The 15,205-nt window shown below is 36.7% G+C and overlaps 1 long non-coding RNA gene across 1 annotated transcript; it reads left to right on the top strand.

The window, feature by feature from the left end:
* The first annotated feature begins 11,419 nt into the window (after positions 1-11,419).
* On the top strand, positions 11,420-13,346 carry LOC141338358 (uncharacterized). Its single transcript, XR_012355842.1, has 6 exons — positions 11,420-11,514; positions 12,094-12,165; positions 12,271-12,319; positions 12,479-12,517; positions 13,037-13,127; positions 13,242-13,346. It is a non-coding gene; the product is annotated as an uncharacterized lncRNA (long non-coding RNA).
* Positions 13,347-15,205: the final 1,859 nt, after the last annotated feature.

The following is a 15,205-nucleotide window of genomic DNA, read 5'->3' as shown; positions in this document are numbered from 1 at the left end:
GGATCTGAGCGCTCACATTGTTAATGAAGAGACGATACCAGCCGCTCCAGGTGACAGACTGGTCACACTTTATGACTGGATCATTTGTATTATTGGTGGATCTCCATGGATCGTCCAGCACAGTGTAGTTGTAGCAGGGGTCAACAGAAGGATACACTGCAAAATAAATACATAAATAATTCAATATATAAATTAAAGCATGTTGAATTAAAAGCATAATTTTATTTTAATAATCTTATTTTAAATAGTAATTTCATTGTAAATTACTGTAAACCACAAAGCACAAATTAAAACAACAAGAACAGCTATTTATGTTAATAATGTGATTACATCATCACTGCATGTGAACTTACTTCATTTAATCAACTAAAGATTATTTCTTGACAAACTAAACACCGCTCTACTTTTTGATTCTGAAACTCAACTAATTAAACCTAAAAACACAAATGTAACTCAAACCTTTCTGAGTTCATCACAGTATCAACAACATGCAGCATTTTAATAAGGATCTTCTCTCACAAGCAGAAAAAGTGTCTCTTCGGGTCTGTCACATGTGAGGTTAAACTTAAGTGTTACGGATTTTCCTCTGAAAATGAGTGTGAAAGTGGCTTATGTTACTTAGTTACTTTTTATGTGAAGTATTTCAATAATACTTGGGCAGGGCACGCTTTTTTTCTTTTTTCAAGTTCTATTTTTGGCAAATGAAAAAGCCCTTTCACACCAAAATCCTCAGGCTGAAGGAAAAGTAAATTCACGTTTGTACACCAGAATGTCTTCACACTCTAAAAAATGTTGGGTTGTTTTTTTAACCCAACTGCTGGGTTAAGCCTGTTGGGTCATTTAGTTCAAGTGCACCTGTCTGCAGCCTGCAGATCGAGGCGGGGCTGAATCTGGGGTGGGGCTGCACGTGTCGCCCCGCCCACATGCCTTCTCATTGGTTGTAGGTAAATTAATGACGTCGCGCAACATCCCTCCCACAACTCATCTCGTTGGTTTGTGAAATGGATTGACGTCGCTGCCACGATAAACAGGAAATGCAGTTGGAAACTATACTTATGAATTATACGTTTTATATAAACGCTGAATCCTTTGCTTATTTATTCAGCTTTCAGATGTGTACAAATCTCAATTAAAAACGTACGCTTATGACTGGTTTGTGGTCCAAGGTTACATACATTTACAAGCAAGACATCTTTCCGCTGTTTAGTTATCCCCTTTCTGGCAATCCGTGACTGTAATGGCGATCTATTCCTCTTAGTTCTCCGCCATTTCCATAGGGGATCGGCACAAAGGATTTGACGCGTAAAACCACAAACTTGCAGTGTAACAGTTTACTTTTCGTTTGTCAGGATACCACAAAAATCAAAAATCAAACTTAAGAACTTTTTACACTTTTTCAAGCTTCAATTTAAATATGGTTTCAAAGAACGGTCAAAAGACTGCACTGTAAAAAACAACCTATAGAATCTACTCAATAAAATGAGGTAAACTGATGTAACAATTTGCACTCAGTTTGTTTGGGTAGATTCTATCCTATATATCTGAGTAAAGAATACCTGAATTTAAGAATCTACTCAATAAAATGGGGTAAACTGAGGAAACAATTTACACAGTTTGTTTGGGTAGATTCTATCCTATATATCTGAGTAAAGAATACCTGAATTTATCAGCTAAGAAAAAAAAAAAAAATAGGTAAAGTCTACACAGCAAAAAGCGCAGTATTAAATGAACTCTCCCGGGAGTTTATTTGAGTCCATACTCAGAGTGTTAAAATCAACACTGAAGCAGTGTCAAAGCTAATCAGGTAATTAAGTGATTCATTGAGTGGTGATTGAAAATGATTGAAGACACCAAAATCTTTATGTCACCATTATAGTGGTCAGTGTTAGCATTAGTTGGGCTCTTGACCTGTAGCTTTTTAGCATTAAGTTTTGTTTATCTAAACCAGCCAGACAAGCTATAGAGCAAAAGTCATGCAGTGGTGATAATTCTGGATTAAAATAAGCTGAATTTGCGCCACTGGAATCGTTTAGAGTGTAGTCTTTCAGTTCTATATTCTTTATTTATTACAACTGCTTTGGGGTTTCACAGCAGCAAAAAATAATAATAAAGCTTGTTTTTTTTTATTGGCCTTTTTACAAGCTCCTCTGATCAAAATTTTTTTAAAAGTTGCTCTTTTAGGCACACACAGGCATCAGGAATCAGCATATGAATCTCAACAATGGTGACAAACAGCATATTCAGAAACAGATCAACTCTAAACATCACGGAAATAATCAGCTCATAATTTATTCATGCCGCAATGCATGATGGGAGACACGGATGAGTTTTGATTGGCTACAACATATGTTTTTGATGGTCACCATTGTTGTGATTCTCATGCTGATTGTTGATGTCTGTGTGTCTATATCTAAAATATGTGTATACTTTTGTCAAAATAAGCTTCTAAAACACCTCTCTGATTAATCCAGTGTAATTAACATAAAATATAACTCAGTTATTCAGGTCATTACATTATGACTTTGTCAAAGCATGTTCAACACCATATAATCTAATTTCTCCTGGTTTGTCTGACCGTTATAACTCAATTAGAGTACCCAAACAAAACCCAATGTTAAGAAGTTAATGGTAAAGAGCTAAACTAATGCTAACACTGACCACTATAATGGTGACTTACAAAATTAGATTTTCTCCTTTTGGTGATTCTGCTTTTTAACATCACACAGGTCTTTAATAATGGTCAATCACCACTCAATGAATAACTTAATTACCTCAATAACTCTAACACTGCTTCAGTGTTCATTTTAATACTCTTGAGTATGGACTCAAACTATTGGGAGAGTTCATTTAATACTGGGCTTTTTGCTGTGTAGACTTTACCTACTTTTTTTAGTTTGTCTTAGCTGATCAATTCAGGTATTCTTTACTCAGATATATAGGATAGAATCTACCAAAACAAACTATGCAAATTGTTACATCAGTTTACCCCATTTTATTGAGTAGATTCTATAGGTTGTTTTTTACAGTGTGTCTACCATCAAGCCCCTTCCTTCTTCCTCAACGGTTGCTTACGCATACGTATTACGTATGATCTTACAGTTAACCTATGATAGGGCATGTACGCAATATAATGTCACAAAATATGCAAACTATATCAAATAAAAATAATAACTCTTAATACAAATAATATAATATTACAGAAAAATGTTATAAATTTCTAAATGTTCTTTATGGCTCTAACACTCCGGCCCCTAATTGTCTAGGCCTATAGCATAACAATTAGCTTTTCAAATACTTAAATGGAGCCATAAATAGTTCTCTTTCCTTAAAACAGTCCTTTTGCAAAGTCCACAATTTAAATGTACAGTCTCTATGTAAACTCTTACTCCTTTTCTGCTTCTTGCAATAAGCAGAGTTTTGTTACTGGTCTTTCCAACTGACAAGTTTTTGTCTGAACACAAGCACGTCGGACAATACCAGACGCATCAGGTATGGTCTTGAGTATTCTTCCCATTATCCAAGAATTTCTGGGGGCAGAATGGTCTACGATGAGAACAATGTCTCCGGGTACCAAATTTCTTTTCAGTTTCTGCCACTTTTGTCGTTCCTGCAATAGTGGCAGATATTCCTTAGTCCATCTAGACCAAAAGAGGTCTGCCATATATTGAACTTGTCTCCATCTTTTGTGTGAATAACAGTCCTCTTTCACAAACACTCCTGGAGGCATGATTGGTTGTTTTCTCATGATGAGAAGATGATTTGGAGTCAAAGGCTCCAAATCGTTTGGGTCATCCGATGCTTTAGTTAGCGTCCGGTCATTGATAATTGCTTCAACCTCACACAAAACCGTGTAAAGCCCTTCATCATCTAATACCTGCTGATTTAACACTGAGTTAAAAACTTTTCGAACTGTGCGTATTTGTCTTTCCCATACTCCACCTTGATGGGATGCTGCCAGAGTATTGAAAATCCACTTAATTCCCTTTTGGACAAGGAACTCATCTATTTTGGACTGATCTAAGTCTCGGATAGATACTTTAAGCTCTCTTTCAGCCCCAGTGAAGTTCGTACCATTGTCTGATCGAATCGTAGACACCTGCCCTCTTCTGCAGATGAAACGTCGTATGGCGTTTATGCACGATGAAGTATCAAGGCTGTTGGCCACTTCAATATGAACTGCTCTAATGGTTAGACATGTAAACAGCACTCCATACCTCTTCACCAAGCTGCGCCCTCGTTTTATTAAGAAGGGACCAAAATAATCCACACCTGTGTGTGTAAAGGGAGGATTATCTGGCAAAAGACGATCTCTTGGTAGATCTGCCATTTTTTGATCGCTGACTTTGGCATGTAGCCTTCTACACACTGTGCATTTAGAAATCAGCTTTCTTATGGCTGTATTGGCAGCTGCAACCCAGAATTTACTTCGTAGTTTTGAAAGAATCTGATTTCTGCCACAATGGCCCATGTTGTGATGTATGTCCTTCAGAATCAACAAAGTTATGTGCTGCCGCTTAAGGATTGCGGGATGCTTGGCAGTTTCTGGCATTGCAGATTGATTTAAACGACCACCTACTCGTAGTACACCATCTTGGACTAATGGGTCCAGTTTGTACAGAACGCTACCTCTTTTGACATGGTTACTTCTTTGCAACGACTTGAACTCCTCGGGAAATGTCTGTCTCTGGCTGTAGCGGATTAGACTTAATTCAGCATTTTCAATGTCTTCAACTGAAAGATGTTGTTTAGGCAGTGTCTGTCTCAGCTTGAACATTTGAGTTTGCAAATGAGCTTGCTGCTTCTTGGTATCATTTTCAGATTGATTTACGGCAGCTTGCAATTCTCTTCTCTTGTTTGAAAGGTGCTGCAGTACTTCCTTCAACCGCAACATCCAAGCGACTGCTCTTTTTAGTCTGTACCATTCTGAGTAATACTCAATCAGTTTATCCAGAGGTTTTCCTTTTTCTGTAGCACTGACACAATTTACCACAGCTGATTTTTTCAATTTAACTTCCACTTCATCGGCCTGGTCTGGTCGCACTGGCCATTCCCTCTTGTGTTTGCAAAGGAATTCTGGACCTTTTATCCAACTTTCTTTTTTCAAGAAGTTTTCCACCTTGATGCCTCTGGAAGCCATATCTGCTGGGTTTAATGAAGTGCCAACATATTTCCACTGTGAGGGTTTTGAAGCTTCTCTGATGAAGGAAACCCTATTGGCAACAAACGTTTTAAACCTTGAGGCTTCGTTCTCAATGCACTGCAGTACTGTGAGGCTATCAGTCCAAAACACAGAGTCTTCAAGTTGCAGTTGAAGCTCTTGTTTCAACATTCTGTCCATTTTTGCTGCAACAACCACTGCAGTCAACTCCATCCTAGGGATTGTTATCTGCTTCAGTGGCGCAACTCTGGCTTTACCCATTACGAATGAACAGTGCCTTTTCTCCATGCTCATTTGTGAGTAACAGGTAGGACACTGTACCATAGCCATTCTCACTTGCGTTGGCGAAATGATGCAATTGAGCAGATATGGTAGGTCCAAAGTTGTCTGGCTTGAAGCATCTACTCACACTGAAGCTTGACAATTGTTCAATGTCCTTTTGCCACACAAACCATTTTTGTGCTTGTTTTTCTGAAATGTTCTGATCCCAGCCCAACTTGTCTTTGCACAGCTGTCTTAGAAGGAGTTTCGCTGGAAGGATACATGGTGCCACAAGACCAAGCGGATCGTATATGGAGCTCACTACGGAAAGTATTCCTCTTCTTGTAGTAGGTCTTTCTTGTACATTTATGGCAAATCTGAATGTATCTGTTTCTGTGCACCACCGTATTCCCAGAGCCCTTTCAATTGGCAGGTTGCTTTTGTTGAAATCTAAGTCCTTGACCTCTTTGGTTCTTTCCTTTTCTGGCAATGATAACAGGACTGCTCTGCTATTGCTTACCCACTTTGTCAAGTGGAATCCACCTTTAGAGCACACAGACATTAGACTTTGTGCTAGTTTGATTGCTGCATCCTCAGAGGCTACGGATTTCAACCAATCGTCCATGTAAAAGTTTTGCAGAATAGTGTTGGTTGCTTCTGCTGTTGCCTCCGTTTTTCCATCCATTGCGGTTTTTCGTAGCGCAAAACACGCACAACTGGGAGACGAAGTTGCCCCGAACAGGTGCACCGTCATCCTGTATTCTGCTGTGGGCTTACTAAGATCTCCTTCGGGCCACCACAAAAATCTCAAAAGATCTGCATCAGCTTCTGGAACTCTCACTTGGTAGAACATTGATTCAATGTCTGCCATAATAGCAACTGGTTCTTGTCTGAAGCGATTCAGTACACCGATGAGAGTGTTGGTCAGGTCAGGTCCCTGCATTAGTTGACTATTCAGTGAGAAGTTCTGGTAAGTTGCTGTGCAATCAAAGACAACTCTCAGTTTGTTCTTTTTCGGGTGATATATGCCATGATGCGGAATATACCACACATTGCATGAGCATTCCAGTTGTTCTGAAGGCACTTTTTCAGCATAGCCTTTGTCAATTATGTCTGTCATGAAAGTGTTATAGTCTTTGTAAAACTCTGGGTTCTTGCTGAGCTTTCTTTTAAGACCAATAGCTCTTTGTTCTGCTATGCATCTGTTGTTGGGAAACTTGGCAGGATCATTCTTGAATGGCAATCCAATGCAGTAATGTCCATCTTTATACTGGATTGAATGCTCAACAGATTGCATGAATTTTTGGTCTTCTTGTGACATTTCTGTTTTGTCACAGTAATTGCGTTCAGGGAAGTCTGCATTGAACTGCTACACCAACAACGTTTCAATGTCTGCAACTGCAATCCTGTTTACAGTGAAACTTGAAGTTCTCACCAGGTCTGATTCTGTGCTCACATCAGTTCGTAGAGGCCCGTTAACTATCCATCCTAATGCTGTCCTGATTGCATAAGGTCCGTTTCCTTCACTATTTATCACTTGCCATGGTTCTATTGCTTTATGCACATTGGCGCCAATCAGCACACCTATCTCTGCTTTGAGATGAGGAAGTTTAACCTGATCCAGATAAGGCCATTTTTCCAGATCCTTTTGTTGAGGGATATTCTCGTGTTTCACTGGAATCTCTTTCTGGGTGAACACTCTAGGAAGTTCCATGTAGTCTTCACATTCTAAGCCACATATTTCCAAATCTGACAGAATGTTACTATGCACAGGTTTTTCTTGTCCCATAGTACGAAGAAGAATCTCTGTCTTTCTGCCTTTCAAGTTCAAATCTCTCATTAACGCCTCGGTGCAAAACGTTGCCGAGCTTCCTGGGTCAATGAAGGCATAAGTCCTTACTACCTTGTCACTTTTCTTCGACTTGATCTTCACTGGGACTATAGCTAGGATGCATTCACTGTTACCGGCCCCAGTGTATAGGAATATTAAATATTTTATAAAGTTTAATACCATCTTTTAAGTTTTATCTTGAACTCTAAAATCCATTGATCTATTAACCATACTTGTTACCGCTGTAGTTTTGTTACTCTAAATTTAGTCTGAATCATTTAAGCTCTTTTTTGCCATCAGCTTGTCAGATGTTCGGTCCAGTTATTCCTGTCAATCATAGCAATGAATCGCGCATATTTAGCCGAATTACTCTATTTTTTTAAACTGGCATCTGTCATTCTTGAAACGGTATACATGGACGTTTGGTCCTCTTAGACAAACAACACTTTTCTTCGATTGTGAATGGATTATGTAGAGAAAACGAACAAAGTACGCTCATATTACGGCACACTACAGTTGACTAGAAATGCCTTAGCTGGCTTGACTAAACAAGGAGGTAATCCAATATGGTAAATAAATAGCGAAATTAGAAGAAATTAAAATATGTTTCAATTTAGTAGATATACTTCGGGAAGGGTCAATAGGGTGTTATTTCAATTTCTTAGAGAAATTAATGTATTTGAGCACAGAGGACCCAGACTGCTGTTTCGCGTGTCACTATTAGATCGGGAGTGAGAATCAGAAATAACTGTGAACATTATTATCTTAAATAAATAACAGTGAAATTCATTTATGTGTCATAAATGTTTGTATTTATAAACAACTCTGATGTTTTAACAACACTTTTCTATTTATTAATTTAATAACATAAGGATAGTGGACACTCTTGCTGATAATTTTCCACATTTATGTATCTTAACAATTAAGACAATAATAATTAAAAAAAAGCTGTAAATAAACACCACTGGTTAACATTGCATACATGCTTGTAAATGTATGTAACCTTGGACCACAAACCAGTCATAAGCGTACGTTTTAATTTAGATTTGTACACATCTGAAAGCTGAATAAATAAGCAAAGGATTCAGCGTTTATATAAAACGTATAATTCATAAGTATAGTTTCCAACTGCATTTGGCGTCAATCCATTTCACTAACCAATGAGATGAGTTGTGGGAGGGATGTTGCTTCGTTGTCATTAATTTACCTACTACCAATGAGCAGGCATGTGGGCGGGGCGACACGTGCAGCCCCACCCCAGATTCAGCCCCGCCTCGATCTGCAGGCTGCAGGAGACACCCCTCGCTGCAGACTGTAGCGCGGTGACGTCAGGTACCTACGTCACGTATGTGTTTACCGCGCATGCGCAAAGTGACGTATGGTATGCCTGTGTAATTTGCATAGCGTGGTGACGTTGGACGTTTTCGCTTTGTGTGTAACATAATGCGTCATTAAAACGCATGCGCATACTTAACATAATACTCTTATAAAATGTAAAAGTAGCCTATTAAAAAAGCCAAGGTGAAAAAAAAGAAGGGGAAAAACAGTAATATGTACAAATCCATGATTTTAACCATGTCTTTAGTTTATTTTGTAATATTTGTGTAGTATTATATACAAGGTATTAAGATTGTTGCACTTTATTTCACTGTGTATATTTTAACATTACTCTGCACCTTATATGTTTCTTATTTTATCCTTTCCTCTGTCATGATTCTTGTTTATTTAGTATAATTATGGACATTTTTCTGTTGCTTTGGCAATTCTGCCTGTGGAATATTTAAGCCAATAAAGTTGTATTGAGTTAAATTGACTACATACAGTATATTTTCAGTGTCTGCATCCCATTTTATGCATGGTGCCTCCAAAAAACCAAACTGATAACAGTGATCTTTTTTTTTATGACAAAAACATAAAAACTTGAGGGTGAGACACCTCACCCAAAGTTTCACCAAAATGAATTAGTTCTTCTAGCTTTCTTATTCTGGGACTACAAAATAGTATTTAAATAAATTCTAAAAAAAAAAAAAGTGGTTTGTTGTTAGGAAACTTGCATTTATATACAATTTACAAAGAAAATAAATTAAATTTATAACAAAACAAGCATTCCTTTTAGTTGAGTCAGAATCATAATCAAAATTAGTTCTTTAAAAGTAATAGGTACATCTCGCTGGATATTATTCTTAATAAATAAACCAATATTTTCCCAGAGTTGTATAGTATACTGACACGTGCAAAATAAATGAAAAACAGTATTAAATTGACAAAATGAACATTTTAACATGTAGTGAGTACTGTAAAAAGTATTTGAGTGTCTATTTGTCTGTCTGTCTCCTGTCTTTTTTTTTTTTTCATAAAATTTTTTTTAATGATAGACTGTATTGCCCTCAACTGTAAAACATTCAAATTAAAAAAAAAAAAATCTTCAAACTTTTATGGTATGCTTTCTCAAGCCAAGCTAACATAAATTTTGACTTGACAAACTTTTTTAAATTAAGCTTATTGTTAATGTTGTTTATGAATTAAATCGCTTTGGTAATTTACAGACAAAGCAAATAACACTCTTTTCCTAACACCATCCTATAATACATTTTAAAATATTTTCCTTGCATGACTCTTTTTTTGACTTAATTTAAAATGATTTAATATTGTTTAAATATTGTTTGTTCTTTTATGTAAATTAGGTGTCGTTAACTGGAGTGCATTTTCTGCACAATACAAAGAGAAGTTCTGGGTGCCTTATTCACTGACCCAGTGCCTACGGTGCCATGAAATATATAAAGACTGCCCACCTGGGTATGTTGGCAATGGCAGAAGGGGAGTCCTGCGTGGGTTTTTTTTCCTCCAAAGATTTTGAGGGCTACTGCTCAGTTGATTGTTTTATCAGTGATGGAGGTGAATTTCAGAACGAGTAGATGTAATATATATATATATATTTTTTTCTCTTGTTCTCATGTGTCATGTTTATAGTTTTAATTATTATGTAAAACAAATATATATATATATATTAGTGGTGGGCCGTTATCGGCGTTAACGTGCTGCGTTAACGTGAAACTCTTATCGCGCCCCAGGTAGCCAGCGGAATCGGGCCGATTGCGGCTGAGTGCCGGCTCACTCGGCTGTGTTCTGGCAGCGGCTCGCCAGGAGTGAGCCGGCTCTGGCCCAGCAATGGTTGCCGGATTTGGCTAGGCTTTGGATATGCGGATCTGGCCCGATTCTGGTTGAGAAACGGCACATTTAGACACATTCAGCCTGACTATGGGCCATAAGTGTAAGTCCCAAAAATGTCAAAAATTCAGGTTTTACTCCTTGTGTAAATATTTTGTCCCCACAATACAGATTAAAACACATAAACACTTAACTTAATTACAAAATTGCTAAAATATTTTTTTTTTAACAAAATGCCTGAGATGTCAAATCTTTTCCCTGTCAATGTTATTTATTTAATTGTATTACTATTTTAAATAATATTCTATTATTTTTGTCAGGCCAACCATGGACTTTGTTTATAATTTAAAAATGTTCACTTCATCTAAATTATGACACTTTCATGTTGTTCTGCACCCCAAAAATAGAACCGTATATGTCTGTAACAGAGCTAATAAAATGCTTTCAACATGTTTCCCCTTTATAACACCATTTTCAGGCTTGATAATCATAATGTGGCATAATTGCAAAAACTTTTAGCAAAATTTGATTTGAAATGTTATAACCGTGATTTTATGGCCAAACACAAATCCAAAAGCAAAATTTAATGAGTAGTATGAACCAATAATTGACCTTCAGCTGACATCTTCTGGTTATGAAATAAGTGAGTGACACTGTTATGATATTTTATTAATAACTGATATGTTATATATTTAAAAATAATTGTACATACATTCTCTCTCTCTCTCTCTCTCTCTCTCTCTCTCTCTCTCTCTCTATATATATATATATATATATATATGTGTGTGTGTGTGTGTGTGTGTGTGTGTGTGTGTGTGTGTGTGTGTGTGTGTGTGTGTGTGTTTATTTATTTATTTATTTATTTTTTGGGGGGCCAGGGAAATATAACAAGGTATAATTAACTAAATGTACACCTCAGATGATAAAAATTAAATTAATAAAATTGTTATAAATATAACTTTGACTATTTTACGCCTCACGTGCGAAGCCCGCGAAGGAACCAGAGGCTATATAAGCTGCGATCAGTTCACGTCACGCGCACAGCCGGACTCCCTTTGATTGAGTGGACATCGCTCGACGGAAGAGCTTTCTTCAGGTAAAGTATTTTTGTGTACATACGTGTAAAATCAACGGACTGTTATTTAAATGTACAATATCTAAAACTACTGTTCACATAAACGAGTCTTTCCGTCTTTATTTTTTATGGCCCGCTCTTCAGCACCGTTGACCGTTAATGCCGTTATCTGTATGACGTCATTTGCGCAGATCTGCTAGAATTGAGAAAACCTCACATTCATGTCGGTCAAGGTAACATTAGTTAAAAAATATATTAATTTTACAATTATCAACAATAACATTATCAGATTTGAGTTGTGTTGTCTCAGATTTGACATACAGCGAGAGAGAGAGAGAGCGCGCGCGTTCAGTGTGCGTCAGTGTCGCGCGCTCTCTCTCTCTCTCTCGCTGTATGTGAGATAGAGCGAGCAAGAGACAGAAAGACTTAAGCCAATGTAGCCTATCCTTATGAGAATAATAATTCTTTTTTTTTTAATAACGAATTACAATAAAAGTAAAACATTAGGCTTGCATATACAGGGAATAAAAGTCATATACAAGTAAAATAATTAATTTTAATAATGAAAACTATTTCTTTTTCTTTCTTTTTTTTTGTCAGATTGTCATCCGATTGTTGTAAGTGATCAACTCATTCTGCATCTTGGATTTGCCATGTTCAACACACTGATGAGTAAGTAATAACCTATTAAAAATCAATACATTTCAATTTGTACAGATATATGTATTGTGTGACTCATTCCCCCCCCCCCCCCCCCCCTTGTTTTTGTGTCAGTAGCAGCTGAACCCCAAAGGCTCCACAGCATTGAGCGCCTTTGGCTTTGCAGGTATATATTTTTCAGCTGACTGTCAAACTAATTCACAATATTTGTATACAGCAGTTTTTATTCATGTATTCATTAGTGTTAGTGAATAGTGAAATAGTGTGCCTTTCTGCTGTACTTCTTCTAATCTTTTTGTGATTGCTTTTTCATATTTTTTGTCAGATTTGTCAAGATCATCTGAAAAAAGTGCATCTGTGCCATGTAAGTAATTTAATGTTATATTTTGCCATGTGTAAGTATATGGTTTATTTAAAGGAAATTCAAATCAGATGGTCCATAATATCTTAAGATTAATTTTGTTGTACCAAGTCAGCGTGTTGTGAGTGTTTATTTTAAGTTTTACCGAAATTTTTACATGTTACATTTTAAATACTCTTATTATTTGTATAGCTGTAAACTGCATTGTTTCACAGGCTGTGATATTTGCCAATAAGTTAATTGCCAAGTAGTGACACACAGAGTGCCAGAACTTTTATAGGACTCTTTCTTTTTGTAATTTTTAAACTGTAAAATTGTATTAGGTTAAAATTAAATAATAAATTAAATATATTAAACATACATTATTATTAAACATAATAAAGTCTGAAAAAAGTGGTCTGAATAAGATGACTGTTTAATCATATAAAGTGATTTTTTTTTCAAAGCTTCATGTTTAAATAGGCAAACTTGTGCCCCATATGTCTGACAATTTTCTTTTAAAAATATTTTCTGCAAATATAGCAGTGTGATGCAGAGAGAAACCGAGAAGTTTATAAGAGTGCCATAGTGGAAGAAGAGAGCATGTCCTACAACAAAAGAATTTCTTCCTAAGGTAAGCTCCAAATATTGTTACCATTCACCACCGAGATCACTGAGACCTGACTAACTATGTGTCAATATGTGTCCCCTCTTTATCTCTTTCTTTCATTTATTGTCTCTCCTTTAGGAAACCTTGAGGTCCTGATCGTTCTTAAAGTTTCTATAGTGTTTTTATGCATTTGTTGATGTTTTTATTTTTTCAATAATAAATTCAATAAACGTTTCTCGTACAGTATTTATATGGTGTCATTCTTACTTGGGGGGCAGGGGTGAGAGTGAGTGGCATGTGTGTGTGTGATATTTGTGGAAAGAACATTTAAAAAAAAAAAAACCTGGAGGAAATCATGAATAATACATTTTTGTAGTTTTTAAGGAACCATTTAATTACATGAACAGTTACACCTATCCAAGTAGGCTATATACTTTAGCAAACAAGCTAATATTGCTTAAATTTCGTTATTAATTAAATAAATAGGTCTGTATTTCATATACATTTCCATTTGGAATCCAGACTCGGGCCAGCCTGCTAACTGTATAATGTATGCCGGCGTGATTGCGGCCCGATGCCGGCAGTTCCGGTTCAGTTTCGGCAGCCGGACACGGGCCAGTACCGGCTAACTGTATAATCTCTGCTGGCGCGATTGCGGGCCGATGCCGGCAGTGTCGGCTCAGTTTCGGCACCCGGACTCGGGCCAGTGTATTCGGGCCGATTCTGGCGCGTCATTCATTACCGGAATTCACAAGAGTCCGGCAACCGGATCCGGGCCGAGTCATTTCTTCCGGATTGCCGGATTTGGGCCAGTACTGGGCCAGATGTTTTTGGCTACCTGGGGCGATAAAAAAAAATATCGCCGTTAATCTATTCTCAAATTTGGGTTGGGAGCTGGGTCTAAACTACGCAAGCTATGATGACTTTCACCTTGATAGTTTAACGCGGATGTATACCGAAGACTGTAGTAGAATATGGTCGCGCGTTTAAGTCTCCTCCGCCAAAACACAGACGGGATCGCGTCGTCCTCCATTCATAAAAACCGAATCTACTATAGCGAAATGCCACGTAAATTCGTCGTTTTTTGGATTCATAAATCAAATGTTGGTCAGTCACTTAATTCAAATCGCGATATGGACTAGTGTATGTGAAAACTGAAATGCAAAAAGACCGTTTTAATATGAATCCGATATGTTCCGTTTGCCTAGCTGTATGTATGCATTGCGGAGACGCGCTTTTACTACACGCATACTGAAACACACGTGACGCTCCCGGTAATTTTTGGCATTTGCATCTCACATGAACAGATAAACTCAATCTCCCAAACTGCTGTGAGTGTCACTTATACCGTTTCATTTGAGAAAACTAGCATCATATCATACTGTATGACACAGAAACTTCTCGGCAACCTGTCAAAATAAAAGTACGGTGTAACATGTAATGGACTGGGTATAGGTGTTGACGTTAAAAAAAACACAATCTAATAGGTAGAAAAAATAATTTCATTGTTAGTTAGTTAGTAAACACAAGTACATCTAATTGAACATAATTTATTTTCATCAACAAATTATCATAGAACAGCTTCATGAGCTTTATGATCCATTCTCAAAGACTTTAAGTCATTATTTGGGTAGCACACATATTCTGAATGCCTTCAGCAGAATTCAAATTAGCCATTTTAATCTAGATTAATCTAGATTAATTCCAAAATTTAATCTAGATTAATCTAGATTAAAAAAATTAATCTATGCCCACCCCTAATATATATATATATATATATATATATATATATATATATATATATATATATATTAGGGGTGGGCATAGATTAATTTTTTTAATCTAGATTAATCTAGATTAAAATGGCTAATTTGAATTCTGCTGAAGGCATTCAGAATATGTGTGCTACCCAAATAATGACTTAAAGTCTTTGTGAATGGATCATAAAGCTCATAAAGCTGTTCTATGATAATTTGTTGATGAAAATAAATTATGTTCAATTAGATGTACTTGTGTTTACTAACTAACTAACAATGAAATTATTTTTTCTCCCTATTAGATTGTGTTTTTTTAAAGTGCCCCTATTATGCCATGTTAAAGGT

This window comes from Garra rufa, chromosome 7, assembly GCF_049309525.1.
Source record: "Garra rufa chromosome 7, GarRuf1.0, whole genome shotgun sequence".
In the NCBI taxonomy this organism is placed as follows: Eukaryota; Metazoa; Chordata; class Actinopteri; order Cypriniformes; family Cyprinidae; genus Garra; species Garra rufa.
This window is presented reverse-complemented; position numbering and strand designations above follow the sequence as displayed.